The 26,752-nt window shown below is 36.6% G+C and overlaps 1 protein-coding gene across 2 annotated transcripts in view; it reads right to left on the bottom strand.

Annotated features, from left to right (window-relative positions):
* Positions 1–26,752, bottom strand: part of LOC146466559 (E-selectin-like) — a 123,058-nt gene that overhangs the window by 91,929 nt on the left and 4,377 nt on the right. Inside the window, exons 3-5 of one of the 2 annotated variants that reach the window (XR_014867983.1) lie at positions 24,635–24,733; positions 23,954–24,056; positions 22,714–23,462 (exon numbers count right to left, since the gene is read on the bottom strand). The gene's annotated coding sequence lies outside the window, so the exon portion shown is untranslated. Of the gene's footprint in view, positions 1–22,713; positions 23,463–23,953; positions 24,057–24,634; positions 24,734–26,752 lie in introns of those variants that run through there. The other variant, XR_014867984.1, reaches the window with a different exon arrangement.

The raw sequence follows: 26,752 nt of genomic DNA, 5'->3' as shown, positions 1-26,752 counted from the left end.
TCATCAAATCAATGACTGGCTCAAAAAAATCTCTTTTGCCTTTGAAGGAACAAACACATTGATCATTCTCGATGATTGTGCCTCATCAAAAGATGTGAAAAAAAGGACGAATGAACTTGTGAAACTTGCTTTTTCTGCAAGACATTCGGGAATCAGCGTTTGGGTTCTCACTCAACAAATGTCAAGCATAGGAAAACCTTTCAGAGAAAACATTGCTTCTTTGATTCTTTTTTCACTCCATCAGCAAAAGACATGAAAACAGTATTTGAAGAATTCGCAGGAGATTTGACAAAAGATGAAAAGGAAAAATACATGAAAGAGTTGAAAGAAGTCAAGTTTTCTCATCTTGATTTCTCTCTCAGACATCCTTTTGAAATTTCTTTGAACTGAAAAAAATTTCCATTTGATTTAAAATGGAAATCCAAGAACAAGAATCAATGAAAGAAGTCTTTTCGCTTCTTGAAACTGAACCCCAACCCATTGAAACAGATCACAGAGAAAATCTTGCCATTTTGGCAGCAAGTGGACAATGCAAGGAAATGATTGGAGTTGAACTCACACAAGATCAAATCAAAAGACTTTCAAAGAAAGATGTGGAAAAATATTTCAAAAGATACGAAGCTTCTCTGTCTTCAAAAACTTGCGGTGCAATTGTTGAAACATTTCTGCAAGCAAGTGCAAAAGCACTTTGTTTTTTTCTTCCTCTTGATGAAAAAAAGTTTTTGAATGGATTGAAAAATGATTTTATTGTGAACAGAGAACTCAATTTGATTGCTGGAAGTCTTTATTTGAAATACGGAAAATACATGGCCGCCGCGAGTGCAAGTCTTTTGGCAGCAAACAGTTTGAAACTTGAAGAAGGAGCGAAGCGAAGTGAAGAACCTGTGAAAGAACCTGTGAAAGAAATTGAAGAAGAACTTGATAAGAACCTGTGAAAGAAATTGAAGAAGAACTTGATAAGAACCTGAGAAATAACTTGAAAAAAATTAAAAAAAAATTCAAAAATTTATTTTTTATTTTTCAATAAATGGAAAGTCTTCAATCATTATCAGCCAGAGTTCTTGCAAAAAAATGATTTCAACGAGAATTTTTTCCATAAAAAACTCATGTGTCATTGGGAAATAAGGAATGCAAAAAAACAAGAAATTTTCGATCAATACAGTGTTTATGAAAATTTATGTTTGGAAATTGAAAAAATCCTTGATAACACTTATGAAATTTCCGAAAAATATTATAGATTTATTAATTCAGCAACAAATGGACAATATAATGATTTGTTTTATGAAATTGAAGGTATTTTAGAACCAAATTATGAAAAAAATTATCAAGATCCTGATGAAATCAGAGAATTTTTAAATGAGTCAATTGAAATTCTTGATTGGATAATAGAAAACGAAAAATCAATTCAAAAAAAAGTTCAAGAAAAAAATGGAAGGAAAAAAAATTGAAGAAATAATTTTGAAATTTGATGAAGTTCACGATGATTATCAAGATTTTGATGAAGATGAAGATGGATACGACGAAAATATTGCAGCAAAAGAATCGATTGAAATTGAAGAAATTGAAATAATCAAAGATTCATTGGGTGATTATATTGGAAAAGATTATTTGGATGGAATTGAAATGATAAAAGAATTTTTCGAAAAAAATTTTGTTTTTTATTTGAGTTTTTCCAAAAAACTGATTTCATTTGGAAACCAAATGAAATTAATCTTCAAGATCAAAAAATGACTCGATCTCTTCATTCGTCAAATCATTAATCAAAAATTTATTTACTTTGACTTGCTTTGCATAAAGGTTGAGAAGCACACCGTTCTTTGAAAATGATGAAAAACACTCCAGAACACAACCACGCATCTTGATTTCTCTGTTTTCATTGAAACATTTACTTTGATCCATTCTTTTGTTGAACTCATCAAAAAATGGAGTATTTTTGTTCATCGAAATGCCGATGCCACCAAAACAAGTAACATTTTCTTTGCCAGCCAAACGATGGATCCGATCAAAAATCTCGTAATCGGCAGGTTTCAGATAAAGTTGCAGCCTTTGACCATATTTTGTAATGACAAAATCACCCTTGAGTTTTTGGAGAAGATCTTTGCCATCGTATTGAATTTTTTCGAAATTGTTGCCTTTGTAACTTGATGGTATCAATTTGAATTTTTCAGGTTCAAGAGTCATATTTTAAATAAAAAAATTAAAAAAAATAAAAAATAAAAAAAATTATCTCATAATAATTTGCATTGATCTCAACAGAAGAAAAAGAGAAACGGAATAACCGAGAAACTTTTGATAGAAAGGAGTTTTTTTCTCATTTTTAAAAAGTTCTTTAACATCCTTCAAGATATCTATTTTCAACCTCATCTCGTGTTTGAGTCTTTCATTGAAGACTTGCATGAGTCTTGTTTTTGTTTCACCCGTTTGATTTCGAAAGAAATGAAATGTTGACTCATGATTTTCTTTAAGATTGTCTTTTTCAAGATATTGCTGATGTTTTTGTCTGTTTTCTTCTGATTCATTTTTGAAATATTCCAAAAGCACTTCAAGTTCTTCTTTGTTCAATTTTTCCATTTTAAATTAAATGACAAGAAATTGAAAAATCATTTAAAATGGAAACTCAAGAAAACCAATTGGGTGTCAAAGAACCTGAAAAATTAAAGAAGAACCTGATTCTGAACAAATCACAACAACAACAACAAAGCAAACAGTTCCAAAACATCCAGGAAGAATTGCAGCTGGAAAAAAACTTGCTGAACACAACAAAAAAGCAAGAGAAGCAAGGAAAAAAGCGAGCTCAAACACTCAAACCGTAACAAGCAAGAAAGAAAACCTCCCATCAAGTCAAGACGAGCAAAGCGAACAAAGCAGCTCATTTTCACTCACTCAAGTGCTTTCTGTTGCCAGCATTGCTGTTTCACTTGCTGGATTGTATTACAAGAGGGAAGAATTGAAACATCTTTTCAAAAATAAAAGCAACGTGGGAAGCGAACGGAGTGAGCTTGAGCGAAGCGAAAAAGCACAAAAACAATTGATTGATCACTTGGTAGAAGTTGAGAGGAAAAATATTGAAACAAAAAAATCTCAAAAATTAAAACAAATGGATTAATTTGTTTTTTCAAATAAAATGTCAGACAATAAACTCGTGAAAACAATGACTGATGCTGCAACAATCACTGGATTGGCTGCAGGATTTGGATAGCTTGCAAAGAAAGTAATCAAAGAACCAATGACTTCTGATCCTTCCTCAAATCTCATGAATTATGTGAAATTCACGGTCATCATTGCTGCCTCATTGGCAACAAAAGATTATCTTGAAAAACAAAAAATATTGCCAAGTTAAAATGGCAAGCATCGCAATCATGATTGGAGGAGCAATAATCAATGCAACCGCCTTTGTTGGTGGATCTTATCTCGCAAAATTTCTTTCTGGAGATTCAGAATCAGCCTCACTCGAGGAAAAAAAGAGATACAACCTGGCAGTTGAAAAATATCAAAAAGAACTCGAAAAATACGAAAAAAATCGTGCAAAATTGAATAATTGGATTCAAACAAATGACAGAATCAAAGATGAAGCAAAACAAAATTTCGCAAACACAGACTTTGCTTTGAAGCTTTATAACAAGGTTCATCAACAAAAAATTGATCATCTCAAAGAACCTCAATTTTCAGACTTTTTCCAACCAAGCGATCTCAAAAACAGAGGGAGTTGATCTTTGTTGGAACATCAGCTTTGGCTCTTGGATTTGCAGCAAGTCATTTCCTTTAAAAATGTCAAACAAAAAATTGTCAAAAATTTATTATTCCCCAAAAGGATATTGGAAAGGCTTTCAAGCAGTGAAAAAACTTTCTCAAGAAGCCAATGTTTCTGAAGATGAAGCGAAACTTTGGTTGATGAAACAAGCAATCTGGCAAATCTATCTGCCTGTTCCAAAAAACATCCAAAGACCAACATTTGATGTTGAACTTCCCAATGCAGTTCATCAAGCTGATCTTCTCTTTCTTCCTTATGACAAACTCCCAAGAGGGAGAAAGATTTTCAAATATGCTCTCACAGTTGTTGATGTTGCAAGCAGATTCAAAGCTGCTGAACCTCTCACTTCAAAAGATTCTTCTGAAGTTTCAAAGGCTTTTCAGAAAATTTACAAAGGACCTTTGAAATGGCCAAAAATTCTTCAAGTTGATCCTGGAAGAGAATTCATGGGTGAAGTCACAAGGGAAATGTTGAAACATGAAACAAGAATCAGAAGAGGAAATCCAAATGTCCACCGTGATCAAGGAATTGTTGAGAGATTCAATCGGACTTTGGGTGAAAGACTTTTCAGTTTTCAATATTCTCAAGAAATGAACTTTAAATTAGGTGAAAGATCCACAGAATGGGTGAAAAGGCTTCCAGAAGTTGTGAAAGCATTGAACAATGAAACAACTCGACTGACAGGAAAGAAACCAATTAACGCAATCAAAGAAAAGGTTGTTGATTCAAAGAAACCAAATTATTCAAGACCTGTTGAAAAAAATGAAAAGAGACTCGATTCTTCAGTGAATGTGAGGTTTCTTTTTGCTCCTGGTGAACTTGAAGGAGCCCAAAGAAGAGCAACTGATCCGAATTGGTCTCTGAAAGTTTTTTCAATTGACAGGGCAATTGTGAATGAAAAAGAACCGGTTCTTTATTGTTTGAAAGATGGTCCAAAAAGAGGATTCGTCAGAGAAGAGTTGATGATTGTTCCTCCTGGAACTGAATTGTCTCCGGTTTGAAAGCAAGCGGAGCGAAAAATTTCTTTTTGATTGATCAAAAAGAAATTAATATGTCACACTCTCAAGCTCTTTGTTCAAAATGTTGAATTGCGCATCAGCCAAGATGAAAATGTGACATTTAACATTTCCTGAACCACTTGCTGTTCTTTTGATTGACAAATAAACACCATCTTTTGTGTTCACCAATCTCATTCCACTTCCATGAAGATCATTGTCTTTCATGCTTCTGAGATCGATGAACAATGCAAACTTGTCTCCTGCAAAGAATTCAGTTGCGTTCATTGAAGAATTTTCCTTTCCAAATCTTCTGAAAACTTCATCAAACATGTCTCTCGTTTTCATTCCTTGACTGAAAATCTTGTTTGGAACTCCGTTCACGTCAACTTTTACCTCTTTGATGTCAGGATTGAATGTTTTTTCAGAGTCTCTTGCTCCAGCTGCGTAAGGTTCGAAGAAAAGGAGAAGGATTCCCTTCATTGATCTTCTCGGAACATTGATTGATTCATTGATAATTGAGTCTGTTCCCTTTGCAAATGTGATTGGTTTGTGATGAGTGACATGCTCAAACATGAAACGATCTCCGTTGAGAAGATTTGAATTGACTTCATCTGAAAGCTTTTTGCTTTGAATAACTTCGTATTCAAGTTGAATGTTTGTCAATTCATATGCAAGTTTTGTTGTGTCAGATCCCTTCACGACACCGCTTGCAGGAGCAAGGGTCAATTCAAAAACCAGTTCATCAGACAAGGCTCTTGGATAAAAAACTCCATGATCTTTCAAAATTTCATGATCGAGTCTGATTCTGTATTTGCTTTTGAAGATATCATTGAGCTTGTTTTCCTTCACGACTGAAGAAGTTGGTTTGTCTCCAGCATTGGATCTGATTTTTGAGAGAGCCTCAGATTGAATTCCCTCACTCAACATGTTTTCTCGTTCGTGTTTTGTCAAAAAAAGATCTTCCCATAGCTTGAAAAGATCCCAACCGTCTGTGTCAACAAGAATTTCTCCAGCAAACTTGATTTTCAATCTGGAAACCAATGCTCTTGAAACATTGTTTACCAGAAAATTATTTGCATGACCACTCACAAGCAAATCAAAAATCAACGCGAGTGAATCTGGAACCAAGACTGTTCCCTCGTGAAGCTTTGGGACCGGAATCCTGAGTGTTTCACCGGGGGAAGCTTTGTTTGGGTTGAATGTGACTCTGTGAACAGTTCTTTCTGCCTTGAGGGCATTTGATGTTTTTTTCTCGAAATTTGGATTGATTTTTTCACTGACTTCCATTTTAATATAATATTTTTAAAAAGGCAGAATTTGATGATAGAGATCCTCTGATTCCAAATGAAGATAAAGCTAAAGATGATGATGATGATGATGATGATGATTCTGATCAAGAAGTAAACAATCCTTTCGAAACAGGAGGAGGAACACAAACTGGTGAGCAACATGAAATGCAAGAAAGAAGAACAACTCAAAACAGAGAAAACGAGAAAGATGGATCATCGGAAACATCTTTCATTGAGGGTCAACCGAGAGGAACAATCTCTCGTCTCAGGGAATCACTTTTCGGAGCTGAAAGGCAGGAAAAACCAAGAACCCCAACTGGTGTAATGAACTTTATAAAAAGTCGTTTTCCAAATGTTGATTTTTCTCAGATAAAGAGAATGAAACAGGTGAAATTGTTGCACATGGCCCAAAAGGTGGTAAAACAAAAGTTATCGTTCAAAACAAAAGTGGCTTTGGCTTCAAACTTTCTGAGACATTCTTGAATAAGTACAAACCTTTTCTTGGAAAAAAAGCTGAATCTGTGATTTTGCAGGAAAATGATGAAATAAGAGAAAACCGGCAGAGACTGAGAGAAGCAGAAAAACAATTGAAACAAGCAGAAAAGAATGCTAAAGAACTCCAAAAAAATGCTCAAGAAATCAGAGATTTGAGGAGCAAAATCGAACGAACACAAGCAAAAATTGATGCAATTGAACAAGAACATGGTTCGAGTCTTGAAAATGAAACAGAATTGCAAAGACTGAAGCAACTGAAAAAAAATTTGCAAAACAATTTTGAAAATTCAAAAAAAGAAAATGTGGCTTTGCAGAAACAAGTGAAGTCCAAAGAAAAAGAACAAGCAAAGGTTGACAAAATCAAATCCGATCTTGCAAAAAAGCAAAAAGAAAGAAACACCCTTGAAGAAAGACTCAACACGACAAAAACCATCGATGAACTGAATGAACGAGAGGCTGAGCTAAAGAAACAAATTGAAACTGACAAATTGATCCTCGAAGATGAAAACACTTCTTCCCAACTGAGAGCATAAATGGCAAATGCTCCGAGTGATGCTGCAATGATGACTCCAGATTTCAAAGTTTCATGACTTGATTCTTCTTTTTCTTGGCTTTCACTTGCTTTCTGAAGTTTTTTCGTGACTGGTTGTGAATCCAAAGACGGTGGTTTTGTTTTTTGGCTTTCATTTTGTTTCTCTTGTGGATTTGAAGGATGTGAAGTCGGTCTGTAGGTTTTTGAAGGTCCTCCATCCATCATATTGACTCCAACTTTTTTCAAGTCAACATTGACATCAGAGTTGACTCCGAGTTTCATGTTTCCAGTTGCTTTTTTCAGATTGTTGTTGTATCCAACTGTGCTTTGAGTGTTCAGAACAAGATTTGAAGGCATCAACCATGTTCCTGGCGAGATGGCAAGATCAAGCCTGACTTTGGCCTCATCAATCGCAAGCTGAAATCTTTGGATGCTTTTTGACAAGTCCGGCTGTCTGATTGCATCTTCCATCAGGATTAGAAATTCTCTTTGAGCTTCCTTTGCACCCCCAAATTCACCCAGGATTGATGATCTGACGTTGACTTGTGCTCCAAGAATGCAATAAACGAATGCTTCAATTGATTGATTGAGTCTTGCCATTCCTGCTTGAGAAAGTCCGTTGAGAGGTCCGTTTGACATAAAAAAATTCAAACTGTTTGTCAGCTCCTTGATCGTTTCTGATGAAATCAATTCTGTTTCCTTTTGCATCAGTTCCGCCTTCATCTGCAAATCTTTGACTTGATGGGTTTTCAAGGGTTGCTGGAGGATAAGTCCGATGCTTTTGTGCAAAGTCTCCTTCTCCTGGATAAAAGATGTTCACGAAACCGAGTCCAAAATTTTGACCGAAAGTGAATCTGAAATCTGTGTTTGGTGACATTTGAAATTCTGCACAGATTCTCTTGAACGAAGGAATGTCGAATTTGTTTTCAGTTTGACTGAATGTGGGATCACCTGGGAGAGCAGATTCACTTTGAATTCCTCCCATTTCGAAGAGAATCCTTCTTGTTGTGAAATAAATGTGAAAAAGAAGGAATGATTTGATTTGAGGTGGGAGTGAATTGACGAGATGTCTTGAGACAGAAGCTGTTGTTGCGCACCAAAAGGCAAAGTTGAGTTGTTGCGGCCAATGGTCAATGTTTGGTTGATTCAGCCATTTTCTTGATTCTTTTCCTGTTTTGTGAGAGATCTTTGTTTTCGTAAGAATTTCTCGGAATTTTGTTGTGAAGCTTTCGTTGGGTTTCACAAAAATTTTGATTGGTTGATTGAGGATTTCACCAAAAGATTCGGGGATTTTGTCTGAAAATGGAACAGCTGGAACTGGATTTGAAGGATTAGAGTTGAGAATAAGTTCGAGAGGAAAGCCGCCAAATCCAAGAGCTTTCTTCATTTCAACAGACCAATCTTTGGGATTGGGTGAAACAATTTGCCAATGTTGACCGGGAACAATAACCAAATTTATTTGAGCTGTTGCTTGCGTTTTATCGGTCATGTCCACTTGAGCCACGAATTTGCTGAGGTCAGCGTTGGGAAATTTGGCTTTGAAGTTTCGCCATGCTTTTTCTTCTGCTTGTTCGGAAAGTCTTTTTGCTTCTTTTGGGTGGGAATCTATCCATTTTAACAAGTTTTCCATTTTTTATCTTTTGAAAAGAAAATGGTTGTTTTCACTGTTTTGACAAATTCAGATGATCACACGGTTTACTTTGATGAACCAATTGAAAAATTTGAGTTCATCAGGTTGACCAGTTGCTCTTTTTATAATTCTTGGCATAATTTGAAAGAAAGAGGAGAAATCGCCATATATGATGACAAAAATGTTGCTTCTGTTAAAAGGATTTATCCCGGAAATTACTCTATTGACACACTCGGAAAAGAAATAAAGAATATACTTGAAAAAGAAGGTATAAGAGTAAATCTTGATCACGCGAAGGGTCCAATTGTTATCGAAAATCCTCTAGGGAAAAAAATTAATTTCGATGCTGACCTGTCTCTTCTTCTTGGCCTGACTGACGCAAGTCAGAAAAAAAATTTTATGAAATCTTATCTACGGCACAAACTGAAAACTGGAGATACTGCCATCAATCGTTTGGCTTCATTCAACACCCTCTTTATCAACTGCGATATCTTGGATCAAATGGAAAATTTTTTCAATGAAAAATTTTCAACTGTTTTGGCGTGTTTTGACATCAAAGGACGTCCTTTCGAAAGAGTTGAATATTCATCAAAACATAGCCCGTTTCGAAAAATAGCAGGTGGGAAAAAAATAATCGATTCTTTGCGAATCACAGTGACGGAAGAAAATGGCGAGGTAATCGATTTTAATGGTTTGCCTTTGAGATTTGAATTTGAAATTATTTGAGATCTTTTAATAAAATATGAGTGAACAAAATATCATTCCAAGTGCGCCTCAACTTTATCCTTCGCTTCAAAGCGAAGCGAACGAAGTTGGCGCTGAATTCAGATTGAAAAAGATTTGTGATTGTCAAAAACAACTCGAAGACGAAATTTCTCATTACAAGCGAGTCAGCAAAAAAAATATAAAAAGACAAAATCAATCGCTTCGAAAATCAAATCTGTTTCAATATTTTTGACAACTTTGTTTGCATCAAGCGGTCTCGCAACTTCGTTGAGTGGAATCGGTATCGCTGTCGGAGTCCCTTTGAATGTAGCCGCTTTGGTGATGACGCTCGTCTCATCAGCTGCAATGTTTGGAAATGAAAATTTGGAACGGAAAGTGAGAAAACATGAGAAAACTGTTTCTCTCGCTGAATCGTCGCATTTGACAATGAGTCGATTAATTTCGAAAGCTTTGAAGGATGGATTTATATCCGACGTTGAGTTTGACTTGATTTTGCGAGAGGTTGAAAAGTATTTTTCGATGAAAGAGCGCCTTCGAAACAAACAAAGTAAGGAAGTGAAAGTGAGGAGTGAGCCTGAGATGAAGCCAGTTGATGTTGATGCATTGAAAGAGGAAATAAAAGAAAGTATCAAAAAAAACTCGGATCGCTTCTCGACGTAGCGAGTTAAGAGTTCAATTTGAGAAGAGATCGGGTGGTTTTTCGTTGTTTGTTTTGCGAGAGAAAAATTAAAAAAGCGAATTTACATATCCAAAGAAGATATGTAAATTTTGAATTTTTTCTGATTTTTTTTTTGTTTTTTGGATTTATTTCATGACCTTGGGATTTTTTTTATTTTTTTTATTTTTTCATGACCTTGGGATTTTTTTTATTTTCTTTATTTTTTCATGACCTTGGGATTTTTATGACCTTGGGGATTTTTTTTATGCTGATTTTGAGGGTAATTTTTTTAATTAGAATTTTTTCTGATTTTTTATGACCTTGGAATTATTTGAATTTTTAGGATTTTTTATGCTGATTTTTAGGGTAATTTTTTTAATTAGAATTTTTTCTGATTTTTTTTAGAATTTTTTCTGACTTTTTATGACTTTGGGATTTTTGAATTTTTAGGATTTTTAGGGTAATTTTTTTAATTAGAATTTTTTCTGATTTTTTATGACTTTGGGATTTTTTTGAATTTTTAGGATTTTTAGGGTAATTTCGCTAGGAGAATTGGGACATTTTTTTAAAAATGAGACGAGGTTCAGAAAATGTCTTGAATCTCTCTTTTTCCCTCTACTATGGAGGACTGTCTTTTCTGACACACTGCAATTATGACGTCAATTCTCTGCAAATGAACCACCTCCCAAGCTTTTATCGTGAAGTCTTGAAACAGTGGCAAAGCACAAAACAGGCCTTTCAAAACGACACATCTCCCCACGATGAAATAATTTGGAACAACCGCGACATAAAAATCGAAGGTAAAACGCGTTTTTATAAAGATTGGTTCGAAAAAAATATTCTACGTATTGAAGACCTTCTTCAAAATGACGGAAATTTCCTTTCTTTTAATCAATTCTCCGAAAAATTTCATCTTGAAACGCCGTTCACTTTATATTTTGGATTGATCAATTCTATTCCGACTAAATGGAAATTAGCAATGAAAAGAACTCCCCGGCAAAAGTCGGAAAATGATAACAAAAAAAAACATTATCTTTACCAAAAACGTATACTCCGTTATAATAAAAAACACTTTTTTACCCCCCACGGCTGAAAGCAAAATTTTAAGGCACGGTTTTAATCAAGCAAACATAAACAGAGTTTATGAATTACCCTTTCAGTTAAAAAATGACATAAGGATATCAATGTTCCAATATAAGATCATTCATAATATTCTTCCAACAAAAGTTAGCCTTTTTAAAGCCAAAATTTCAGATAATGACATATGCCCTTAATGTCTCACTGACAGGCATTCTTTAGATCACATGTTCTTTAACTTTATCTTTTTGGAATTTATTTCAAAACTGGTGGTCCAGTAAAACTAAGGAAAATATCATATTATCAAACAGCATGATTTTATATGGAATTTTTGACAATAAGATGCACATGTACGCTTTAAACTACACACCCCTTATCGCGAAATTCTCCATATATTGCAAATGCTTACACGATGAAAAACGATGTTTCGACAGTTTTCTGTCACTCTTAATGGAAAAAGTTAATATACAAAGAGAAATTGCTATTCAAAACAACAAACTTACTAAATTCACTGCAATATATGGAATTTTTTTTGTAATTATTTTTTTTTCTTTAAACACTTTATTTTTGTCGTTACTTGTTTTTTTTCTCTTTCCCTTGTAAGTATGACAATATACATATGTACCGTACATAAAATCTATTGTAACTTACGTATATACTTCAGAATATCTTGTAAAACGCTACTGTTTATATAAAAAATAATTATATACTTTGTATAGTTTACTGTTACTGTTTCTTGCAAATACTAACTCTAATAAAATATTCTAATAAAAAAAAAAAAAAAAAACAACGTCAAATGACCAGATCCAACGTTTTATAGAGAACGGGAGCACACGACAGTGAAAGTTTCCGACAGAAAGAGATTCACATTGTCCGCGCTATATCAATCGTGTGTATGCATTTTTAATGCAACAATGCTTAACTTTAGAGGCGCCATTAGTTTAATTCTCTAAAGAGTCAGAAGTCAGACTATTTAAGGTTGTTTTCACTCGAAAGACAGAGTTACGGACTGAAATACCGCAACAATATTTAAAATGAGACATATAAACGAAAATGCTGGAAAATTTTAACCGTCACCTGACGCTATATTTTTCAGTAAACTGTTCCGCAATATCAAAATTAATCATTTTGCGAAATAAACTTCTTTAAGTCTAATTTAATAGCTGTCTGGAGCTTTGCCAACATCCAACGGGAAACCCTAAAAACTAAATTTTACAACTATACAACTACATGTTAAGTCTATTTTCCTTCTTAATATCTTTATATTTTGTGATAGTTCTCTCTTCATTAAAATTGAGTTTCAAAAGCTAAATTCGATTAACCCACGACTACTGAATGGTTCACTTGGAATAATAACGAGTATATGCACTATATAAGACAAATGTTCAGTGATAATTACGCATGAATCGATCAGTACAAGATGGAATTCCAACTTATCTCTGACTATTTTGAAGCAGAATCCCAACATGATTAGGATTAGAGGCAATAGTATATTAATAAAATTAACCTTCAAATCCTAAGGTCAGTTCTTGTTGCTTATCGAAAACCCCAACCCGTTTGGATCAGCAAGGTTAGGATTCTAACACTAGTTAAATGAATGGTCTGTCCATAAATTTAAGAGGAAATGGAATATAATTCATTAAGAGGAAACTAGGTCACAAACGTACAAAAATAAGCGAAAAATATAACCAACCTGTGCACACCAGCGCGTCCTTTCAAACAATCTCTTTTGGTTACGAGAAGCCGGAGAAGATCCACGCAGCACAAAGGCCACCGACAAATGACGTCAAATAATTCAATATTGTTCTTTGAAGTGACCGAGCAGAGACCCTCACAATAGGCCATTTTCATGATGGTGTCATTTGACTACCAGAATTCATTTCGTTCCATTGGAGAGCAAAGAACAATATCCTAATTAGCACGAGAAAACAAAAACTGAAGGATTCTGGTAGTTGTAGTAAAATGACCCCATAGACCTTTCTCAGAAATGGCGGCCAATTTACTATTCTTTTCGATATATATTAACTGGCCCTACTAACCTCGTTTTGGAGTAAAAATTTTATTGTATTTTGCACATGAAAACGAGGCTAGTAAGTCTAATTTCCATGGAAATGAAAGAATAATTTATTGGCCGCCATTTATGAAAAAGGTCTTTAGTGAAAATGCCCTAATCCTGGGGACCAAGGATCGCAGCAGGCTCTCGTAGAAATCACGTGACCAAACTGGACTTCACACCAAGTGTGGTCCAAAACTTGAAGAAGATTTGAAGTTCTTACTACGACAAGAATATGTGCAAAATAATGGAACATGTTTCATGATAGCTTGACAGAAACGACGAATTGTCTTTTTTCCTTTATGTTTTTTTCCCAATAGATTTCAATACAGCATGGTAAAATCTTCAGGTAAGAAAGAGCTTGTCGTATGACATAATATTAGAGTGAAAATGTTTAAGGTAGAGCGCATGCGTAAGAAGTGCAGTGTCTGAACCACTTCACTGGTGAAAACCGTCTGATTGGCTGAAACGCGCCCACGTGACTTAGATCAGTCCGAGAGTGGGAACAGGGCACGCACAGCCTGGGAATAACAACAATGTCTATTCAAATGGTGGCCGATCATGGCAGTCCTTTGAAACTTTTACGACCAGTCTTCGGATATTTGTTAAAAGAGAAGAGTTTGCCTGAAAACAATAGCGTAAAATTTTCAAACTGTCCTATAACGTAGTCTTTTGTAAAGAGTTGTTTAAAGTTTGTACAAGGGAGGAAACAAAGGAGACAAACATAAACGTTTATCGCGAGAACGAAGGGCCAGATTTCTTGTTTAATAATTTTGCTCCGTAGTGCTGATCGAGAGCTAATCACGTGGTACCCTGGCTCCAGGGTCCCGTTGTCTAAAAAAATTAACATGAGCAAATAACCGCATCGGCGGTTTAAAAGAGGCAAGAGTGATTTATTTCCTCTCGTTGTTTCGCGCCTCGTTGCTGAGGGGGCTTTGAAGCGGTTCTCTCTCTCTCTATCTCTCTATCACTTTTTTAAATAACTAAAACTATAAGCATGTTTTTGTAAAGTGAATTCACTACGAAATGAAATAGTTACATAATGAAAAAACACATCATTTGGACCCACTCACGCGTGGTGAAGATCTTACAAAAATCCATAGAGCCGCTTCAGAGAAATAGAGAAACAAACTCGTTCCCAGGATCATCGGAGCATAGAAAATCAATAAAACTTTGGTGGCTTCAAACAAAAGCTCTCAAAATTCCAAGAGCGTTTGCCAAGAACCAAACGACTCCGTCAATTTTTCTGTTTCGGCACCCCATGCCATGTTCTCCCAAGTTTTAAGAATAGGGACGAAAATACAGTTTGAGAACAAGTCCATGATAACATACGTTTCTGTTTTTTTAGACGCAAAATAAATAATTTAGGGAACAGTTCTCTATTTCACGAATTGAAGTGCTGCTGTAGGCAGCTTTGTGCAAATCCTATCTGGCCTTATTTCGCTCTGTTAACGACATTTTTTGTACGTTCTTGATAAGGACTAAGGTGAATATTTTTGTTTGCAATTCCATCCGAATTTCTGAGTCGATTTAGGCCTAGCGAATAGTCATTCACCGATAACGGAACGTTAGGTTTCCTGAACACTTAAGAAAGAACGGAAGACAAAGAAATCGAAATTGAAGTAGCTCAACCTCAGGCTCTACAATACGAATATCACACAGAAGCTTATGTATATTCGCTGATAGCTCACAAACGTATCCAAGTTTTGAATTCTTTCTTCAAGAAAGAAAAGAGTCTTTGAAAGAGTTTTTCAGCGATGTGCTCTTAGTATTGCTTATTTGGCTAAGGATCACATCGAAGAAAAACGCCTCAGGGGTTACTGCAAAACTTAAACAAGAAAATCAAATTTCATTTTCCAGCAGAATATTAAAGACCAGAACGGTGAAATAAAAGTGAAGCAAATATAGCTTTCACCTGATAAAGTCAAAATTAAAGTTGTCTGGTCCCCCGACCTTCAAGTTACATCGCGTGAAGTGCAACTTTTTTACTTTGGTAAATAAGGTAGCTAATTTAATTATATTTTCCTTCATGGCTGGATTCATCGGTTCTGGGAATTCATAATGGGTTATGGCACGCCTAAAGCCTCTGTGCGCGTGCGGAGAACCCATGCGGAGTACTTGCCCTTTGATGTCTCATGTTTTTGCAATTCTTAAGAATTAGAGCAAAAGTAGAGTTTGGGAACAGTCTGTTACTTGTACAGAATTATGTCGAAAGTTTACTTCATTCTCTTTGACTTAATTTGGCTATCCTTCAATGTTTATCACATTATAAATTTCATTGATTTTTTAAGTTATGTGCCTGCTCATGTCTTAAGACAAAAATGACTCTTTCTTCTAAAGCAATTGTCATTTAAATTTTTTTGGCACATCAGATGTCTACTGGCCAATTATATTAGACACAATAACTCCCGCAAAGATTTCATATTTCTGCGAAGCAATTGAGTCTTATTTGAAATTGTTTGCTTGTGTGTTAACATTTCGACGAGATGTAACTTCGTCACGTTGTTTCTATTTCCTGCATTCAAAGAAGCTTTAAGAGAGTCATAAATCCTTTGAATCTCAACCAGTTTGGGTAAGATATTTGTGTAGATGCTTTCAAAGTTTTGGGCTTCGTCACGTTGTTGTTTTATGAGGTAAACAGGGAAGTGCATCTGATTTTATTTTAATGCTAACGCTACAAAGAAACTTATTCCCTCTTTTTGATGAACTTAGCTTTCAGTTCTAATTCTTTCCTCGTCACAACGATATTACTATCAATGTTGCGGTTAGTTGCAAAACTGCAAAACTGCAAAAAAACTCAAAAGCTAAAATACCCTGCTAGGAGAGCGTTTCTTTTAGACAAGACTACGAGAAATACCAGAGGCACGAACGACTGCGTACATACTAAAAGACTTGCAATAAAGAAATGCTCTGCTAGCAGGGTAAAGCCAAGACGAAAGTACCGTTAAATACCTTTCATTTGAGTAGCAATTTTTCGGTGTCTGGATGCACCGATCTATAAAAAGCACAGTGTGTGAATTGTAGCGTTGTATCATCCAAAAATTAAGATGCGCTTTGTGGATCCTCGTTGCCAGGTGTGGTGTTTTATACTGTTCAAGTAAAACCACGGAAAGTCAAAACTCAACAGTGATTTATTTGACTCCATGTTCGCAACGACTGCAATTGGAGAGGGAGTTCCCTTTTGACCGCGTGCTTGCATGATTGACAGATGTCACAACCTTACAAACACCAGGCCTGCTTCTAAATCAACCTATTACATTAACACCATCCTGAAACAAACTATGGTAAATTCAACATTCGCTTTGCAGCTGTAAAAGTTTGGAATCACCTTGATGAAAGCATTAAACACATCCCCCTTAAAACGTTTAAAAACAAAGTCAAGTTAAACATCTTACAGTCTTACTGTTCATGAGTTTTCAACTGGTATTTATTTATTTATTTATTCATTTATTTTTTGTTTATTCTTTTCCTCATCTTTTTTTAAAAATTAATCAATTCCTTTCAAGCTTTAGTGCGAAACTACCTGCTATATTTAAACATTATTTAGTTTTACTCAGCTCGATTAGCTTTTCAAATATTCTTAGTAAACATTACCTCTTTTTGTATTAATTGTATTCATGTTGTAATGTAAGTTAAGTTTAACTTTAATTTGGCAAAAAAGCTTGTTGTTGTTGTTGTTGTGGAATCATGTTGTTGGAAGTCGGAAGTAGTAACAAGGATGCTGCTGTCGTAGCTGACCACTTTTTACAATGCGTTCGCCTGGTGAAAGGTTCGTTACAGCTATAAAAACATGTCTGTTAAAGGTTTATTTTCGCTTTAGTTGTACAGCAAACTGACATTTAATTCAGTACCACTTTATTTTAGGAACTGCCAGGATTGTTCGTGCTGACCCTGGAACAGAACGCGTCAAAGTGGAAATCCTAAAAAATGTTTTTAGGGCAAATGGGCGTGACAGCTTTGCTGGGAAGAATAGTTTTATGCATGAGAAGTCTACAGCAAATCAGGTAGCGGCAATAGAACTTCCCTCGCTCAAATGCTGCTTTAGTTGTTATTTGGGGTTGCTTAAGTATATGACGCAAAATGAAATCCATTTTTGATCTTAAAGTTCCAGGGAAGGTTTTATTTTTCTCATAGAATCTTTTTAACCAACCCTAGGTTACCCTGCGCGCCGGAATAGAAGAACTTCAAATTGAATACACTTTTGTTATTTCTGTTTTTGTCTCCAGCGCATAGAAGCATGGTTGGCATTTTTGTAGCCTGCGTAGCTGGCGGTTTTGGTGGGCGGAAAGCCGTGCCAAAACGAGTGGTGCAACTGCGGGGGGAATGGGGCGGGAGCCGCGACAGTCGCGGCGAAACCGCATCAACGAGCGGCTTCGCCCTCACCCCACTTCCCCGCGGCTTCACCTCTCGTTTTGGGCCTCGTGCCCGGCTTTCCGGCGAGCCCACCAACAAAAACCGCCAGCTACGCAGGCTAGCATTTTTGTGAAATTCTGATTTGGATTGGTGGATTAATTTTTTAAGGTAAATTTGTGTCCATGTACTATAGTATGTAAATTAGGCAACAATCAATCATCCTTGTATAGCTACAATATTGGCCTCGTTCAATTTTTTTTTTTGGCAAAACGAACTCGACCAATATTTTCCCAACACGAACCTCACGCTATTTCAATAATACATATTTATAGCTGTGGTTTTTAAATCAGACAAAATTATAAATAGCTGCGCCTACCCGTCTTATGGCTGAACTGATTTACCCATCAGAGCGGCCTATATTATTACCCTTTTTTTTCGCCAAATCTGTTACCTTCTTTTGAGCGTTCTTTTTATTCAAATTGAATCGACCATGTGGATATATAACGTTTGTTGTCATTCATCCATGATATCACTCGTCGTTCGTACTTTTACTTGTTGCCCTCGTTACTCGGGCCATAAGGCGGCACGAGTTAAGGTTTCGGTTGCATTATCAAATTCTTTTTTATTTTTGGGGTCGCGATGGGCCGAGAGATAAGACTTCGGGCCACGAGTTATTGTTCTTGGTCTCGTTTTTTGTACTCGGCTGGGACGAGTTAAGTTTTCGTCGCGTTATCAAATTCTTTTAATTCTCGGTCGCGTTCTTTGTACTCGGGCCATGAGGAGTGTATACTATGCGAGCCAGCGAGGCATGCGAGGCAGACGTGCGAGGCATGAACAAAACACGCGAGGCATGCGAGGCATGAACAACCCCAACATAAACTGCTAACCGTGAAGCTAACCGGGGAGCTATTTAAGCTAACCTGAGCGCTATTTAGGCTAACCGGAGTGCTCTTTAGGCTAACCGGAGTGTTTTTTAGGCTAACCTGAGTGCCTCACACGTCTGCCTCGCATGCCTGGGATGCCTCGCTGGCTCGCAGATTGTGTATCCCCGCCGTGAGGCGCCGAGTCTGAAGTTCACCACATGACGTGTCACATACGGGATGGCAGATGCAAGACACAAATGACTAAAAATAAGACTTATTCCTCTAGAATTTATCAACCTTAACAGGAACGGCATTCTCTTACCTAGAGAGGCATTTTCTATTTCCAAGGCGGAGACTCTTAAACTTTATTCGATGAACAGACGCCAAGAAACTCGGCCGCATTCGAAATGTGAATAAAAGCACTATTGAAACAGTTTGCGTGTAGGTTGTCAATGGTTACACAATACCGCCTTTTCGGTACACTTGTGAGTAAAAAATCTTTTTTTTTTTTTTAAACAGCCCGCAATTATCATTTAAGGTTATTTTAAATAATAAACGCAAAGCGCTGATTCTTTTTTTATCTTAACGTTAAGAGTGTAGAAACTGCCGGGGCCTAGGAATCGAAACTGTTGCTTCTTTAATCATTTTTATATTAGCCTTTAAACTGCTGTTTTCTTGTTCAGTCTCAACGCTTAATAGTCCCAAAGGGGTTCTATTGTTTGCGGAGGCGGAGCTTCGACTACATTTAAATTCTAGCGGGATATTCAAAATAGGTTCGTTCTATTCCCCTGAGAGTTTCTAAGGAGAGGGAAAGCAAGAACTTTGGTGGAAAAAAATCTAAAGTTGGAGTTTGCGACCACTTTGAATTATCAGTTTCATTTGAAACTTGGCGTAAAGCCGTCTCAAGCAATATACGGTCAAAGCCATATGCAAACTTTCTGATCAAGTACTCGAGCGAAGAAAAATTTAGCTTCGAAGTTTACTCTCGTACCAAAAATTCCTTGAAATAGACCAGATTCAAATAAAATTTGCGACTAGTTCTAATTGCGATAAAATCTCAGAAAAGGTCTCGTATCTTCTACTGATGTGTCATCTTCAAAAGCCATATGCAAACTTTTACGAAACTTGGCTAATAAGCTTGTAATCGCGCAAAACACACATACTGTTTGCAGACGTCGGCCATTTTTTCTTATTGTCTGGACAGCTGGGATCATTATTCAGTTTGAATTTACGCGCGGACGCCACATAAAAGCCCCGGATGTGTCGCGGCATTGTGGGCGATGCTGTTTATACGTCTAGTTTTATAGTGTAGTTTGTGCATCTTTTAACTTTCTAAGTTTTTCAACCATTCATATTTCATCTTTTCATTACTAGAACTTTAAAAATTCGAAAGGTTTTTATCGTTTTTTATTTACTTAGCTTTTTTTAGTTCCTCAAGGTTAGTTTTGTTTAACCCAAAATTTGGCAACTAAATCAGTCTATGACACCGCGGGCCAAGATAGATAAAGATGTCTCACGTTAACTGTAGAAAAACCATCAATGTAGAAACGGTTTCTGTCTTCAAATGAAAGGTGAATAACAAATGCTTTCCCCTGAATTACATTTAAAAATATAAATTGCGAAGCACTGAAAAACGTACAAGGATAACGTACGCGTGATGCGTAACGTTACTCTAGATCATACCGGAAATTACGATCCGTCATTGACCCGGCGTGACATACATATCAGGATCGTACAAATGGTTTTTGTCTCTAAAAGAAAGGTGAAAACGTAAGAATTAAAGCCCGGGGATTATAAAAAGCATTCGTATGACAAATGTCGTTTTCCCCTGTATTTCATTCTGACTGCAAGAAATGCAATTCTATCTAGTGGTTACTTATTGTCTCACTATATCTCTGTATCTATCTATAATAATAATAATAATAATAATAATAATAATAATAATAATAATAATAATAATAATAATAATAATAATAAGTTTATTAATTTATATTGCGCAAGTATCAATATAAATTTTCACTTGCGCATCTATTTGGGGGAATTAGTGATGCTGGAGGTTATCAGTGCAAAACGACCTAAACTATTGTAGGCTTACGCACCACGCAGTCAAATATGGCCCGAGTATAAGCTGAAAACAGCTTCTTGTTTCTCATAAAAGGTGGTCACACTCGTGTATTTTCCTTTCCTTCCATAGGACTTGCGTGACAGTGGTGATTTCAAGGACTATGATCCACTGCATATGTATGTTTAATTAAACAGTCGATATAATTTAAATCTTTGTTTCTTTATTTTCAATTGAATTGTTTTCAAACCTCTAATCATTCGCAAATTGCTCACGATTTTCTTTTCGTTTGTACTGCATGGTTTACTTTTTGACAGGGAGTGCTCGAGGTTCTGTTTTATGAAAATGAATCAGCACGAACTCGATCGGGTAGCCCAACACGGGAATTTACGTCGTATCAGTTTGCAGCATAATGTAGAGAGTCCACCAGGTCGACCAGACACACTTTTTTTCCTTCCAGAACTAGAAGGTGATATGAATATAAAAAATTTCTGTTAAAAGTATACATACTGTAACGATTCAGTTGTCACGCTTCGTGATAAATTGTCATGTAACTTTTATTGAATCTACTTACAGTCATGCGCTATATATATGAAGGTTTACATCTTGAATTGAAATTACGGCATACAAAAAAACTACATTACCGAAAACTGTTCTCAGGGTTTTGTGTACCTTTTAAGGACGGTGCCTACTAATGCAAAAGTATTTGCACTAGAGAAAATTGGGGGTAACCACGCATTTTTTAGAGATAATTAAGCAACAGTTATTGTAACATCTGTAAAATATAAAGGAATGTATGGCATCCTTTTCCAAATTGAAGCTTTATTATCTCTGAAAAATGTATGGCCACCCCCAATTTTCATTTTGGATAACAAAACACTCGCTCAACTCTGCTTTCTCCGCATAGTGTTAAACCGCGAAAAAATATCCCTGTATTAGTAGGCACTACACATAGAAAACCCGAGTATCTCGAGATGCGCAGAACATATGCGCAGTAACAAAAATAGGCACCGTTCTTAACTGCGCCAATCTAGCTAGCCAGTTACCAATTTGTACATTACCGCCGCGAGTAAAGCTACATCCACCGCGTAGCTATACTCAACAGGTCGTGCACATAACAAAAGGTAAAAAATCTACTCACCTTGGACTTTGTACACCCTCCTCGAAAAGCCTTTATCAATACGTACGAATACGAAAATTAGTGTAACTAGTGTATTGTTCTTACACATATCCTATTATCCTCACGCAGGATCGTCGAGTTATCTACATCCAGTTTCTGAGAATGATGTGAAAGCTGGTGAAATATGTTGCTCTTCAAGAAGGAACGACCTCATATGCTTACCTGAGTTTACTGATGTTGCACAGGAGCTGATGACAAGACACAAGCCAGAGCACGGTTAAACACCGGCTCAAGCGAAAGAACTATTCCTCGTGCTTACCAGGCTACTGGAAAAACCTCTTTAGCCTGGAGTCACAACATTAAGATGCAGAAGTTCCTGCAGCTGCTGTATTTCAACGATTGTCCACGCAGAACAATATTTTGTTTAATGAGCCGTTCCAATCTGTTGCCTAATCTGTACTGTTTTAAAGCCAAGGGACTAGGCCGTCAATTTGTTACGCACTCTACAGTACCGTAGAAGTAAATACTGTGATTTTGAGTTTAATAAGTTGCCAGTTTCAGGAAATCAGATCTTTAAGGAAGACTCGAATAAAGACAATGCGAAAAAATGAATGACAAGTTAATTATGGAGAGAATTACAAAGAGCGTTAATTTTCTCTGTCATCATGTTAAGCTGGATTTCTCGTGATCGATTCAGTATCCAAGATTCATTTTTTTGTTAGTTTATGGCGTGTTGTTGTTTGTTTTCACAGCCGAAATGAACACATGAATTGGGAAAAAAAAAACTGAGCTTGGCGATTCCTCGATATCGATTTAAAAGGCCTAAAATATTTTACATATGGTATACGGTGCTACGGTGGGTCTACAATCACAAAAACTAACTGCTAACAAACTCTGTTCGATCGCCCAACAGGGGCTTCTTATCATTGTCTCATTTCCGTTTCAACTAATGGCCTTAAATCCGCGCGTAAAGCAGAACCAAATAAACAAAAGGACGGCATTACTATGAGTAATTTGCAACGCATAAATTACACGGAATGACAAAAAAAGTTCTTTATTTTCTCACATTTAACAACACAAAGTAATGCAAAAAAATTCAACAACCCAAACTGTGCGACCGTTTGCATTTTGAATTTATAGAGAAAATGTATGGGAATGTCGAAAATCCTCGTATTATCGTACTAGATTGCGATAAATATTCTCATTTAACATCAAAATAAACGTATTTTAACCTTAAATGTTGTGTGTTGTTGTTCTTGAGGTTGAAGGGTTCGGCGTTGGACGTTCACTCGACTGTAATAGTAGAGAAACTAGTCTCCCGCGTTAGAGGGGATCTCCCTAACATTATAAGGAGACAGACCGTCAATAAGTATGTCATCTAAACTAACTTTGTTTTTTTGCATGGCTCTTTCTGCTGCAGCTCGTTCCCCCTCCGTTTAAAAGGAAAGAAAACTGTAGATCAAATCTTCCTCACTCAGAGAATCAGAATCGAAAATGCCAATTACGGACGCTTGCGCAATTCCAACAATTAAATGGCCAGTTAGCACAAAACCATGGCTAGTAAATCGGCCAAGGTTATCGAACAGTTCTTCGGAACAGTCGGGATCTACATGGGGCACATGAAAATCGGTTCCCTGAAAGAATAACGGAAGGATGCTTTTTCAAAGAAAAGCTCCTGCATCTTCTGCAGGCTAAATTAGGAATGAAACTTGCAGGGTTGTACTGGTAATGTCATCATCCTGTCCATAAAGCTTTGGTATGTCTTCCGCAATAACATCTCGATTTACAATCGCTTGTGTGCATCCATCTAGTCCATTCCAATCTTTTGTCCTAGCCTCATACAATTTAACGGGCTCTGAAAGCGGTACAAATGATTAAACTCAAAAAGCTCACATAAAAAACAATTTACAATACTTTACTCAATCACCAGCACTTCCCTCCTCCAACTGCAGAGAGAAGACTCATTCAAAGCAGATTTTTTCTTTCAAGAAAGACGAAATATCTACTCAATTCCTTTTCGTGTCACAAATGAGGTAAAATTATCCATGTTTCAATATAAAATAGTTCTGTGTCAGAAGTTATACCTCGTCCATTGTCTATGTATTCTTCAAACACGAGGGGCTGGATTTTAGCGAAAATACTACTAGTTGGTTTCTGGATTTCCTATTGTTAGATAAAACACACCAGCAGGACCGTTAGTGTCGGCAAGAATCTCACAATCTAACAATCACAATTTAACAATCTTACGAAAGACTCTGTCCTAGTCCTGCAAATCGACGAAAGCGTATTATCAAATTTCTACAGAGCAGTTGGATGGTTTTCTTTTACCGTATTAACAGTACTCACTTGGGAAAGCAGTCCTGCAAATCGTTTTGCCTTGGGAAGTTCTTCAGGCATCGAACACATTATTGTGTCCACAAAATGGGCATGACATACCTTCATCATCCACCTGCATATATAAAAAGAGGTGCCAACTTTAGAAAGAGTCTGATAACGTAATCAGATTCTTATTTTTCAATATAAGTTCGCCGTTTGCATCGCTACGCAAAACCGGCTCCTGGTCAGGAAGCCTTCATTCTGGCCAACTTAGCCCCTTGTAGCTCCTGATTGCACCAGCGTAACCACTTGGGAAAACGCCGAGCGAAATTCAATTGTTTATATGAGAATTGTATGTTATAGATGTTTGTCAAATCTTCCAACCCTTTCGCGCCTACCCTCGGGAAAATAGCAAGACGCCGCTTAAAGTGTATATTTTATTTTATTTTCTGGGTCAAATCTTCATGTTGTTCCCGTATGTAATTCGGAAAAAATTGTACTCGTCAACTTTTCTTCCCGCATTGGCGTAGAGTTTCACTTCCGGTTGTACACATTACGGCGCGAGGTGGGAGACTTGGGATAGTAGGGCTAGTTTCGAAGGTTCCCTATACCACAGTTTTGTTTTTTTGAGTAGAGGAAGAAAACTATATGGAAAAAAAATACGAATGGGATTGCTCAATGCACCTGCACGATGAAGGAACTGAGACTTACCTTCAACCACTCATCTATGCAGGTGGAGTAGGACATATGCAGGCAGTTATTAGGTCGTGCAACCATGTCAGTTAGAAGAAGACCTTTAAATATGGCACACTGTGGAAATAATTTATTGACATAAAATGCTGTGTGAACAAAAGTGCAGAAAGAGGAAACATGCCTTCCTAGGTGTTTACCACGTTTAAATTAAGAAATCTTTTCTCAGCGGCAGGTCTATTCCGGGGGTGAGGGGTGGGGGGTGAGGGGTGAGGGGTGAGGGTTGGGGGTGGGGGTGAGTTTAACAGACGTGGATCTAGACTCTCATATACGTGATAAACGAACATCCTGCAATCTCACATGAAATCACGAGTTTGGGGGTGAGGGTACGTTTAATTTGTTCATGGCGCGAGCTGTGGGGATCTGCGATCCACCTTAACGTTATTGAGTTGGACAAACACATAAAAGTAATCTAAACTGTGGCTATCGTTTATTGTATTGCTTTTTTGTTTGAGACTCGTAAGATCTTGGATCTTGGATCGACTAAATGATACAACTGATGTCATATTGGTTTTGATTCTTCACACCGTTAACAAAACTGTAACTTTATATATACAAATAAACTAGATTAACTTTCTCTGGTTAATCATTTACCATATGGCCTTCGAAAAACCGGTTGTTAGGCTGGTTTGTCAATGATACTAAGTGGAGCAAGCGTCAATACTACTAAATGTCGCTATTGTCATGATACAATTACAAATGTCGTTATTGTCATTACACAAACAAACGTTCTTCTCTTGAGATATGAACCCTCTACTCTCATATTAATTCGGAATCTTAAAACTGCAACACAACTGTAACTGTACATAGTCTGGATTAACTTTCATGAATTTGCCAAAGTGGCTTGTGAAAAACCGAAATCTAGACTGGTTTTGTTGAATCGTTACTTTAACTAGCGAGCAGTTTCCTTCCTTAACCCCCCCCCCCCCCCCCCATTTTTTTTTTGGGTGGGCAGGGAAAAATGTTTTTCCCTTTTCTCGTTTGTATTTGGGATTTGAGCATGTTACATTTCGAATCTTCATTTCTAATCCTCTCTAGGATCAGAGAAAAAAGAAAGAAAAAAGTTCACTGCCTTCAGTTTATAATTTCTTTCAATTTCAGATTTCCGTTTTTCCCTTCCTTGTCATCAGAGTTCCATTAATAGAAAACGGAACATAAAAATAAATAACAAACATGTTTTGAGAAACTAAAATATGCTGGTATCACTTATTTTCGAGAGATAACTCTCACGACAATAAGCTCTAGTGTATATGCTGTTGCCAATTAAGGCATTTCAATGGTCGAATCGTCCAACTGAGTAAAGCTTGAGGTTGGCCGCTGATAAGATTGGTCCTTAAAATTTTTAACGGACGTGCGTAAATAAAGCTGAAGTAACGTGTACTGGGACTTCAGTGGCACAAACAATTACAGCTGACGATAAAATTATCAATTCAATTCGAAAAACAAACTTAGCACATAAATTTTTTGCGACACTTTCAAATTTTGCATATTTTGTAAAAACGGGAAAATTCAGTCACTAAAATTAAATTAAGTGACTTGCCGTGCAAGCCTTTAGAAAATTGGCCAAAGTCAAGTGCTGCGATGTACACTTCAAAATCTCGAAATTCACGTGTCGCGAAAAATTCATTTAGTAATGTACGCAAGCCAACGAATCTCATGTTAGTGGTGGTATTCACTGTAGTCATGTTGGTGCTTACAAGCGGAACTATACTGAACGAGGATGCACAGGGGGAAATTTCCGTCCTTTGCTGCACGCAATTACGATGTCATTTCTATTTTTTATGTAATTTTTTTTCAGCTTTCGCTCGCACCAATATGATACCGTAAAAATAACCTGCATGGATTACTTCTTGACTTGTATCCCCCTTAAGAAAATTAAGGCACGGGTCTCTAGTTATTTACTTGAAAAAATAAGGGGGTGGCCTATCATCTGGAGATTTAGCCGTAACTTCGTGAGACTTTGGCAGAGTAACATGGTTGCAAATGTCAAAGTATTGACATACACGATGTATGTAAATTGAGTTACGTGTTACGGCCGTAACGTCGTGAGACTTTGGAGAGTAACATGGTTGCAAATGT

Source organism: Pavona decussata, unplaced genomic scaffold (genome assembly GCF_977016875.1).
Source record: "Pavona decussata unplaced genomic scaffold, jaPavDecu1.1 SCAFFOLD_143, whole genome shotgun sequence".
Classification (NCBI taxonomy): Eukaryota; Metazoa; Cnidaria; class Anthozoa; order Scleractinia; family Agariciidae; genus Pavona; species Pavona decussata.
This window is presented reverse-complemented; position numbering and strand designations above follow the sequence as displayed.